This window comes from Bufo bufo, chromosome 3 (assembly GCF_905171765.1).
Source record: "Bufo bufo chromosome 3, aBufBuf1.1, whole genome shotgun sequence".
Taxonomy (NCBI): Eukaryota; Metazoa; Chordata; class Amphibia; order Anura; family Bufonidae; genus Bufo; species Bufo bufo.
This window is the reverse complement of record NC_053391.1, coordinates 390,417,455-390,429,886: the sequence shown is the minus strand read 5'-3', so window position 1 is coordinate 390,429,886 and position 12,432 is coordinate 390,417,455.

Sequence of the window (12,432 nt, the reverse complement as noted above, 5' to 3'; positions counted from 1 at the left end):
GCTGCTTTTTTTATCAAGATATCGCAGGCCACCGCTGGATTAGAAGGTTTATGAGAGCAGCCTCTAGACTTCGTCCAACTATTAAGTCACGAGTTCCCTCCTGGGACCTCAACATCGTACTCTCAGGACTGATGCTACCTCCCTTTGAGCCTATAGCTCTCTATCTATCTCTATCCCTCCCTATCTATGTATCTAAGACGACAGGACAATTCTTAGATTAGATCCAGGTTTCCTCCCCAAAGTTGTATCCAACTTCCATCGCAGCCAAGAGATCATCCTACCTTCTTTCTGTCAAAATCCCTCAAATAGCAAAGAGTTTATCTTCCACTCCTTAGATGTTAGACGCTCCGTATTAAATTACATCGAGGCTACCAAAGATTTCAGGAAGTCCGACAATCTCTTAGTCCTGTTCGCTGGAAAAAACAAAGGCCAGAAAACTTCCAAATCCTCTCTGGCCAGATGGATCAAAAACGCTATATCTCTGTTTTGAGATTCAGAATCTCCCATGTCCTGTTAACCTGAGGGCCCATTCAACCAGAGCCATGTCATCCTCTCAGGCAGAGAGGGCTGGCGCTTCCCTTGATGACATTTGTAAAGCGGCCACATGGGCCAGTGTCCATAGTTTTGTCAAACATTACAGACTCGACCTTTCCGGGGCTTCTGATCTGTCTTTTGGACGTAGGGCGGTTGCCTTACTCAACCTTCAGGCGGCTACCCCCCCTTGATATATATTTTGTATATCTCCTTGTATGCAGTCGTGATGATGCTATGAAAAAAACGGAATTAGTACTTACCGGTAATTCAGTTTCCATGAGATCATCACGACGGCACGTTATTCCCTCCCATTTTATTGTTTGTTCTGTGTTCTCGGGAGGCCCCCGGAATGTATGAGGTAATATCTTCCTTCACTAATCTTATTCTTACTCACCACCTTTTTTACTCTGTATGATTTTGGAAACACTGGTGTTGGTGGTGGGAGGGGGGAATTTAATCCTTTCTCTGTTCCTGCCCCCTACAGAGGTCAGGGGTCAATCTCCTTGTATGCCGTTGTGATGATCTCATGGAAACTGAATTACCGGTAAGTACTAATTTTTTATTTTTTTTTTAACCCCTCCATCCCTATTTTACTTATCATTCTGTATTAAGAATGCTATTATTTTCCCTTATAACCATGTTATAAGGGAAAATAATAACGATCGGGTCCCCATCCTGATCGTCACCTAGCAACAATGCGTGAAAATCGCACCGCATCTGCACTTGCTTGCGGATGCTTGCGATTTTTTTACGCAGCCCCATTCACTTCTATGGGGCCTGCGTTGCGTGAAAAACGCAACGCACAAGTAATGCGATTTTCACGCAGCGCACAAGTAATGCGTGAAAATCACAGCTCATGTGCACAGCCCCATAGAAATGAATGAGTCCGGATTCAGTGCGGGGGCAATGCGTGAGGTGAACGCGGGAAAACTCGCCCGTGTGAAAGATGCCTAAGGGTCAGGGCTTTCAACTGCAGCTAAAATGGTTAGAAATTTAAAGGGAACACGTCACATGAAAATGCAGTGCAATCTGCAGGCAGGAGGTTATAGAGCAGGAGGAGCAGAGCAGAGCAGATTCATGTATATTTGTGGGAAAAGATTCAGTAAAACTTGTATTTTATTCATTTAATTAAAGGGCACCTGTCAGCAGATTTGTACTTGTTGCCTGTGCACTTGACATTTGAAGGCATCTGTGTTGGTCCCATGTTCATATATGCAGGCATTGCTGAGAAAAATAATGTTTTATATATATGCAAATTAGCCTCTAGAAACAACAGGGGCATTATCATTAACCACCTCCGGACCGCCTAACGCAGGATCGCGTTCCGGAGGTGGCAGCGCTGCGCACAGTCACGCATATACGCGTCATCTCGCGATGGCCGAGATTTCCTGTGAAGGCGCGCACACAGGAACGGACGGTAAGAGAGTTGATCTCCAGCCTGCCAGCGGCGATCGTTCGCTGGCAGGCTGGAGATGTGTTTTTTTTAACCCCTAACAGGTATATTAGACGCTGTTTTGATAACAGCGTCTAATATACCTGCTACCTGGTCCTCTGGTGGTCCCCTTTGTTTGGATCGACCACCAGAGGACACAGGTAGCTCAGTAAAGTAGCACCAAGCACCACTACACTACACTCCCCCCCCGTCACTTATTAACCCCTTATTAGCCCCTGATCACCCCTGATCACCCCATATAGACTCCCTGATCACCCCCCTGTCATTGATTACCCCCCTGTCATTGATCACCCCCCTGTAAAGCTCCATTCAGATGTCCGCATGATTTTTACGGATCCACTGATAGATGGATCGGATCCGCAAAACGCATCCGGACGTCTGAATGAAGCCTTACAGGGGCGTGATCAATGACTGTGGTGATCACCCCATATAGACTCCCTGATCACCCCCCTGTCATTGATTACCCCCCTGTCATTGATTACCCCCCTGTAAAGCTCCATTCAGACGTCCGCATGATTTTTACGGATCCACTGATAGATGGATCGGATCCGCAAAACGCATCCGGACGTCTGAATGAAGCCTTACAGGGGCGTGATCAATGACTGTGGTGATCACCCCATATAGACTCCCTGATCACCCCCCTGTCATTGATTACCCCCCTGTCATTGATTACCCCCCTGTAAAGCTCCATTCAGACGTCCGCATGATTTTTACGGATCCACTGATAGATGGATCGGATCCGCAAAACGCATCCGGACGTCTGAATGAAGCCTTACAGGGGCATGATCAATGACTGTGGTGATCACCCCATATAGACTCCCTGATCACCCCCCTGTAAAGCTCCATTCAGATGTCCGCATGATTTTTACGGATGCACTGATAGATGGATCCGATCCGCAAAACGCATCCGGACGTCTGAATAAAGCCTTACAGGGGCATGATCAATGACTGTGGTGATCACCCCCCTGTCATTGATTACCCCCCTGTAAAGCTTCATTCAGATGTCCGCATGATTTTTACGGATGCACTGATAGATGGATCCGATCCGCAAAACGCATCCGGACGTCTGAATGAAGCCTTACAGGGGCATGATCAATGACTGTGGTGATCACCCCCCTGTCATTGATCAACCCCCTGTAAAGCTCCATTCAGATGTCCGCATGATTTTTACGGATGCACTGATAGATGGATCCGATCCGCAAAACGCATCCGGACGTCTGAATGAAGCCTTACAGGGGCGTGATCAATGACTGTGGTGATCACCCGACTGTGGTGATCACCCCCCTGTCATTGATTACCCCCCTGTCATTGATTACCCCCCTGTAAAGCTCCATTCAGACGTCCGCATGATTTTTACGGATCCACTGATAGATGGATCGGATCCGCAAAACGCATCCGGACGTCTGAATGAAGCCTTACAGGGGCGTGATCAATGACTGTGGTGATCACCCCATATAGACTCCCTGATCACCCCCCTGTCATTGATTACCCCCCTGTAAAGCTCCATTCAGACGTCCGCATGATTTTTACGGATCCACTGATAGATGGATCGGATCCGCAAAACGCATACGGACGTCTGAATGAAGCCTTACACGGGCGTGATCAATGACTGTGGTTATCACCCCATATAGACTCCCTGATCACCCCCCTGTCATTGATCACCCCCCCTGTCATTGATCACCCCCCCTGTCATTGATCACCCCCCCTGTCATTGATCACCCCTCTGTAAGGCTCCATTCAGACATTTTTTTGGCCCAAGTTAGCGGAATTTTTTTTTTTTTTCTTACAAAGTCTCATATTCCACTAACTTGTGTCAAAAAATAAAATCTCACATGAACTCCCCATACCCCTCACGGAAACCAAATGCGTAAAATTTTTTAGACATTTATATTCCAGACTTCTTCTCACGCTTTAGGGCCCCTAGAATGCCAGGGCAGTATAAATACCCCACATGTGACCCCATTTCGGAAAGAAGACACCCCCAGGTATTCCGTGAGGGGCATATTGAGTCCATGAAAGATTGAAATTTTTGTCCCAAGTAAGCGGAACGGGAGACTTTGTGAGAAAAAAATTTAAAATATCAATTTCCGCTAACTTGTGCAAAAAAAAAAAATTTCTATGAACTCGCCATGCCCCTCATTGAATACCTTGGGGTGTCTTCTTTCCAAAATGGGGTCACATGTGGGGTATTTATACTGCCCTGGCATTCTAGGGGCCCCAAAGCGTGAGAAGAAGTCTGGTATCCAAATGTCTAAAAATGCCCTCCTAAAAGGAATTTGGGCCCCTTTGCGCATCTAGGCTGCAAAAAAGTGTCACACATCTGGTATCGCCGTACTCAGGAGAAGGTGGGGAATGTGTTTTGGGGTGTCATTTTACATATACCCATGCTGGGTGAGAGAAATATCTTGGTCAAATGCCAACTTTGTATAAAAAAATGGGAAAAGTTGTCTTTTGCCAAGATATTTCTCTCACCCAGCAAGGGTATATGTAAAATGACACCCCAAAACACATTCCCCAACTTCTCCTGAATACGGCGATACCACATGTGTGACACTTTTTTGCAGCCTAGGTGGGCAAAGGGGCCCATATTCCAAAGAGCACCTTTCGGATTTCACAGGTCATTTTTTACAGAATTTGATTTCAAACTCCTTACCACACATTTGGGCCCCTAAAATGCCAGGGCAGTATAACTACCCCACAAGTGACCCCATTTTGGAAAGAAGAGACCCCAAGGTATTTTGTGATGGGCATAGTGAGTTCATAGAAGTTTTTATTTTTTGTCACAAGTTAGTGGAATATGAGACTTTGTAAGAAAAAAAAATAAAAAATAAAAAATCATCATTTTCCGCTAACTTGTGACAAAAAATAAAAAGTTCTATGAACTCACTATGCCCATCAGCGAATACCTTAGGGTGTGTACTTTCCGAAATGGGGTCATTTGTGGGGTGTTTGTACTGTCTGGCCATTGTAGAACCTCGGGAAACATGACAGGTGCTCAGAAAGTCAGAGCTGCTTCAAAAAGCGGAAATTCACATTTTTGTACCATAGTTTGTAAACGCTATAACTTTTACCCAAACCATTTTTTTTTACCCAAACATTTTTTTTTTATCAAAGACATGTAGAACTATAAATTTAGAGCAAAATTTCTATATGGATCTCGTTTTTTTTTGCAAAATTTTACAACTGAAAGTGAAAAATGTCATTTTTTTGCAAAAAAAATCGTTAAATTTCGATTAATAACAAAAAAAGTAAAAATGTCAGCAGCAATGAAATACCACCAAATGAAAGCTCTATTAGTGAGAAGAAAAGGAGGTAAAATTCATTTGGGTGGTAAGTTGCATGACCGAGCAATAAACGGTGAAAGTAGTGTAGGTCAGAAGTGTAAAAAGTGGCCTGGTCTTTCAGGGTGTTTAAGCACTGGGGGCTGAGGTGGTTAAACCTAGAGTCTCTGCTCTCTCTGCAACTGCTGCGTCCTCTGCATTTTGATTGACAGGGCCAGGTAGGGAAAATGTCATTATGACTTCCTGACCTTATTAATCAAAGTGCAGAGGGAACAGCAGTTACAGAGAAAGCATAGCTTCTGGGTGTAAGGCTAGGGCTGCGCGACATTGATGTCGCACGACAATTTTTATAATGATAGTCTTTGGTGTTGCACTGGATGGATTATTTTGCTATTGTCGTGTCGCAGTCGCAGCATAGACGATCATTATAAAAATTGTCGCGTGACATTGGTGTGACACATGTCGTCGTGTAGCCCTAGCCTAACAGCAACATCCCTTTTGCTCCTAGGGGGCTCAATTGCATATAATAAAACTATTTTTCTTAGCCCCCTGTGGTGTGATTGTGGAGTGCTGGGGGGTTGCCATGGAAGCCAAGGGGCCTAACAGTGGTCCTCCGGCTGGCTATGTTTGGATCAGACCGAAGTCAAATTTACAGTAATTGACTTAATACACAGTGTATTTTATGGGCAATTAGAGGATCGCAGATTCAATTCCACTAAGGCTACTTTCAAACTTGCATTGTTAATTCCGGCAGAGGATCTCAATACTGGAATTTTACACATATGGATGCATCCGTTCTGTTACGATGCGGTTGTGTGAAATCAAAAAACGGATCAGTCAATAAATACATTGAAAGTCAATAGGTGACGGATGCATGTTTTTTTTAGGCTCCTAAAAAACGGATCTGTCACCATTAGTGTTGAGCGAGCATGCTCGGCCGAACACCATTTTGACTCTAGCATCGGGGGATGCTCGGCACATCGTGGTGTTCGGCTATGCAGCTAATAAACGTGCAGGGAAATACTGTAATGCCATAGCCATTAGTATTGAGCGTGATAATCTTGAATCCTTATTATGCCATCTATGTTCTGTACCTTCTTTTTTTTAATAGTTTTTATTTTACCTACCATTAATAAACTTATTATAAGTATTATTTTACCTATCACTAATAGTTTCGTTTTATAGATGCTATATCATCACCTATAACATACAATAAACATATAATCACACAAAGCCAGGTATGTGCAAGCCAACAATCTATCCATAAGATAGGTAGTCAGCATACCTTACAATGGCAGCCTTGTGTGCAATGAAACCATTCAAATCCATTTACCACCTCAAAGTTGCCTGATCTGCGTTGGATAGCTTGGGGGAACCTGCACACCTAGACCATTATGATTTTGGTGACAAAAATTTTAATAATTTTTTTGGATGCCAGCTAACTCTTCTCTCACTGCTTAGGAGGGCTGCGTAAAAATTTTCAGTTTTCTAATTATCCTAACATTTATATTCAACAACCTTTCTATACTGTTTTGTCATGTAAACTCATTTGCATAAACATGGGCATATGGGAAAGACATGCAAAAGCTAAAAAACAGATTCTGCTAATTTGCATGCCTTTCCCATATATCCATTTTTATGCAAATGAGTTTACATAACAAAACAGTATAGAAAGGTACCGAGCATCCCGAGGTGTTCTACTCGAGCACCGGAGCACTTTGGTGCTCGATCAACACTAGTCACCATTGACTTACATTGGTTTCAGTGCCAGATCCGTTTTTTTTCCATTTTTATGAGCGGACACAAAACCGCAGCTTGCAGTAGTTTTGTGTCCGGTCCTGACACAAAACTGACATCCTGACCGGATCTCTTTCCATTCAGAATGCATGAGGACTAAATGTATTTATTTATTTTTCCGGGATTGAGATCCTCTGCCTGATCTCAATACCGGAAAACAACAATGCAAGTGTGAAAGCAGCCTAATAAATAAATAAAAAAGTTGAATAAATTCTAGAATTGCTGTTTTGTTTATCCCTCTTTCAAAAAATAAATAAAATATAAAACATGAAAAATGATCAAATAAAATATATACAGTATATGTGCCCCAAAATAGTTCAGCTCAAAAGTCCCTTTGAGGAAATTTCGTATTGACCAGAATAAAGTTAACATGTCATTTATACTGCACGGTGAATGCTATGGAAAAAAAAGTCCAGAATTACAGATTTTTTGTTTATTCTGCCTGCAATAAAGTGGAGTAAAAAGTTACAAAAAAGACCACCTATGCCGTTTTGTGGTGTAAAAAAGCCACTGGATTTGAGAGTTTGCTGCCGTAGATTTCTTTCTGGCACTTGGACTGCCAGAGGAGACATGTCATTTATGATGAGGCCTGTGCAGGCCCCATCAAGACCGATGCAGCAGACACTGGTCTTGATGAATCAGGGCCTATGTGTCCCAAAATAATTCCAATCAAATTTATAGCTTGTACCACAGGAAAAAAAGCCCTCACACAGCTTCTTCAATAGAAAAATTAAGATGTTAACGCTTTCAGAATATGGTAACACAAAACAAATGCTAACAGTAGTGTTCAGTGATGAAAGCAGGTTCTCCCTTGAAGTGTCACGGATGAAGTTGCAGATAGCTGGAACTAATAAATAAATGACCGAATGGCTTGATCCCAAACTAAGGAGCATATAGGTGAGCCCTATAAACCCTTAGAGCTCTCCCTGAGGGTCAAGGGTCTCAATGGTAGACGATTGCATGCCCACGTACCTAAGACTGTGCGACACCTGAAAACCCTATAATAGTGAGGGGACAAGACCACCGGCTACCTGCACTTAATACGGACAGAGTCAGGGTCACCTAGAATCAAGCCAGCAAGGAAACACAATAAAGGAAAAGACTTATCTGAGAAAACAGCAGCAGCAGCCTCCAGCAGTGAACACTTCATCCAGGAAGTAGTACAAACCGCAAAGTGAGGCAGTATGGGAGAGAATATAAAGGAAGACGATTAGTCTAAATAAGTGACACCTGGCAGAAGGAAAGGAGATGACAAAGTGAAACCAAAACAAAGAACGTCATACAAGAGGTAGAGAAGAACGTCTACCAGACCTTCTCACACAACTGGCGGTGACATGATGCTAATGATGCCTGTATGAGAGTTCTTAGAAGGGCTGGAGGACACTTACTGCAATCATACATAGTGTTGACACACACAGGACCAACACCAGGTGTCATAGTGTAGGGTGCCATTAGCTACCATGGCTGGCCCTCTCTGGTGTTCATGGAGGGAGCAGTGACTAGCCTTTGGTATGTCCAGGACATCGTGGAACCAGTCCTACTGCTTTTGCTTTTTTCAAGAGATGTGGTGTCCCAACAATATAACACCCACACACTATCCGCACTACACAACATGCTCTTCAGGGTATCCAGCAGCTCCCCTGGCCAGCTTGATCACCAGATCTCTCCCCCATCTAGAATGTCTGGGACTGGATGGGGTGATGGATCTCCCACTCGCAGCAGCCAACAATGACCTTGGATGAACTACGGGTCCAAGTTAAAAGAGCACAGAATGACATACCAGAGGAGGATATTCAACATCTGTATGGCTGTTACCATGCCAGAGTGGCAGCCTGTATCACAGCAAGGGGAGATGTAACCCTGCCTCTACATATACCCTGCTGCAGAACCCAGAATAAAGGAGGCACCACCTGGGTTGTGTGATCATTGACCAAACACCACTAGCATTTTATGCTCTGTAAATCTCAACTCAATAACATTAAAGGGGTTATCTAATATCATGCCACAGCCCCCCATGTACCGGGCCCCTCAGAGGGAATATACTTACCCCGCTCCCTGCGCCACGCCTGGTCCCCACACCGCCGCCGCTGCTGCTGCTGCTTCTTCCCGTGCGCCGATGAAAACATCCGGTGTCGGGGAGAGAGAGCAGCCAATGGCAGGGACCAGCTTCCCTACCGTCATTGGCTGCTGCTCCCCCCCCCCCCCCCCCGACAACGGATGTTTTCATCAGCGCATGGGGAGAAGCAGCAGAGGCGGTGTGGGGACCAGGAGCGGTGCAGGGAGCGGGGTAAATATATTCCCACCAAGGGGCCCGGCCCATGGAGGTGGCTGTTGTATGATATTCGTTAACCCCTTTAAGTTTTCAAGGAGATCTTTTTTCATTTCCCGGTAGTGTATTTAGAGCTTATTCACATAGCTGTATTCTCTTACCAAACTTGGTAGTGATGTAATCAGATCACATCACTAAAAGGCAGGAAAGCCTTTCCTAAAGAATTACTGTTTGACTAAGACATAGTGGTAGGATGCATGTTTTAACCCTTTCGCTACCATTGACATATTATAGAGCTGGAACAATGTTTAAACATGGCACCCGATCGCGGTCATTACAGCCTTTATGCTGTGATCAGGTGTGATCATGGCATCTAAAGGGTGAAAATATGGCATCTCAATGCGGTGATTGGGAATGCCGGTAATGAATTCTAATAGGCCGGGTCTTTCTGAAGAGACCCAGCATATTAGAAGTGCAGTTACTATGTTGGCCAGCAGGTGGCAGGCCAACATAAGAAATCAGTAACTCATGCAATACTATACACCCTATGGGTATATAGAAATAATTTATAAGAAAAAAACAAGTAATGAACGTTGTAGCCTCCTAGACTGGCTACAAAAACATAAAAAATAAAATAAATATATAAAAATTTAAAATCACCCCCCTTTTATTAGAATAAAAAAATAAATACATAAGTAATAAAAAGTATAAACATCATGGGCATCACCAAGGCCGAAAACGCCCGTACTTATAAAATATGGTGTAATGGAAAAATGTATCAAAATGGCCGATTCACCATTTTTTCATCCCTTCTCTTACCCAAAAAATAGGTCAGAGTTATGGCTCCAGGAAGACAGGGAAGAAAAATGAAAATGCAAAAATTAAAAAAAAAACTCTGGTATTATAAGGGTTAAAAGTCCATGCATCCATATAAAAATGGATGCTGAAGTATGGTTGTTATGGGCTTGATCTAGTTACCATACACAGTAGCTAGACTGCTGATATGGTTTCTGATTAAGAACTCCAATGCCTTGACTAATGGTGTGTGATTCACTGAAAGTAGCTAGTTAATGCAGTACAAATTTACTAAATAAATATTGATCTTTATATCAGTTTTGCTAGGCGCCTTATTCCTTTGAGCCATTTATAGTAGTACAGTGCACAGTGTCAGTAACAAGTTGTACTGACTTTTGAGACACTATTTTGAGCTAGAGATGAGTGAATCTGAGAAAATGTTCTATATTGTAACCCTGTATTTTCCCATATAAGACAATGAAGGCTAAATTCCAGAGATTGGCAGTACTGAGCGGCCTCTGCTACTGATTGTTCTGCTATAGTGAAGTCAATAAATAATGTCTCAATCATTAAAGGGGTTTTCCAGGATTTTAATATTGATGACCTATCCTCACCGCTGCGCTGTCGACAGCGGGCAGGTAAACAATGAAGGGAAGGCAGCGCTTGCATGGACTGTGGCCTTCTCTTCAACCAGTTGATCGGTCGTGTACTGGGTGTCGAACCCCCGCTGATCTGATATTGATATGACCTATCCTGAGGATAGGTCATCAATACTAAAATCCCAGAAAACCCCTTTAAGGACCCTCTTCTATAGGCAGGGTGGAATTAGCATTTCTAGGTCGCACTGCTAAGCTCCACCCCAGCACACCACTAATCTCTGCCCCGATCAGCCTGCTAAGCTCCATCCCCATGCAGCCGGGGCATTTCTGCTACTGATTTAAAGAAGCACTCCCACAAAAATCTTTATTATCTGGCCTATTAGAAAGGTACGTGATATAAATTGTAGTGAAGGTAATATTCTTAACAGTGACTGTATTTGTGAGTTATAACCTCCGTTCTGATCCTAAGCTGTGTCATGTGACCAACACTCTTCCTCTCCAACTGACAAAGTACAGGAAGTCAGTTTCTGCACTGATTCCTATGAGACTGACATTGAGGCTCCCATAGGAATATATAAAGAAACTGGATGGATATGTAGAGAGAATCTCTAAATCGCACATCCTTATACTTATGCTTCTGATATACAACTGTTTTCAATTATCAGCATTTCTTATGATAAAACATGGCTATACAGCGATGCTATCAATCATTTGCTGTGCACTATAAAGAGACAATTAGTATACAGTTTGATCAAAGCGCATAGGCCCACTTACCGCGACAAGGTTGCCTCTTGTTTAAGTGGGAACCTACTCTAACCATGGCGCAGAGCCGTGCGGCGACCACCACGCCTCCACACCGCTCCAGCAGGCAATGGGATCCAGCAGCCGCACAGCAGCCCCACTATACAGTGAGGCCACATGGGCCCCGGGTCCCATCACTCCACCAGCACGGCACAGAAGCAGAGACGGCCGCCGTCCAGCGCCGCATGTGAACTGGTGCAAATGGCTCACCTGTTCACAGCCTCTCAGGAACTCCAACTGAGATGTGGTAGGAATTTATAGACCCTTTGCAGACTTCTGCTAATTAAAAAGCACCTAAGCCACATGGGGAGGAGTGCTGATTCAGGGGAGGGGGGGAAAGAAGTTTATAGCATAAATTGTATGGATATGTAGAGAGAATCTCTAAATCGCACATCCTCATACCTATGCTTCTGATATACAACTGTTTTCAATTATCAGCATTTCTTATGATAAAACATGGCTATACAGCGATGCTATCAATCATTTGCTGTGCACTATAAAGAGACAATTAGTATACAGTTTGATCAAAGCGCATAGGCCCACTTACCGCGACAAGGTTGATAGCATCGCTGTATAGCCATGTTTTATCATAAGAAATGCTGATAATTGAAAACAGTTGTATATCAGAAGCATAAGTATAAGGATGTGCGATTTAGAGATTCTCTCTACATATCCATACAATTTATGCTATAAACTTCTTTCCCCCCCTCCCCTGAATCAGCACTCCTCCCCATGTGGCTTAGGTGCTTTTTAATTAGCAGAAGTCTGCAAAGGGTCTATAAATTCCTACCACATCTCAGTTGGAGTTCCTGAGAGGCTGTGAACAGGTGAGCCATTTGCACCAGTTCACATGCGGCGCTGGACGGCGGCCGTCTCTGCTTCTGTGCCGTGCTGGTGGAGTGA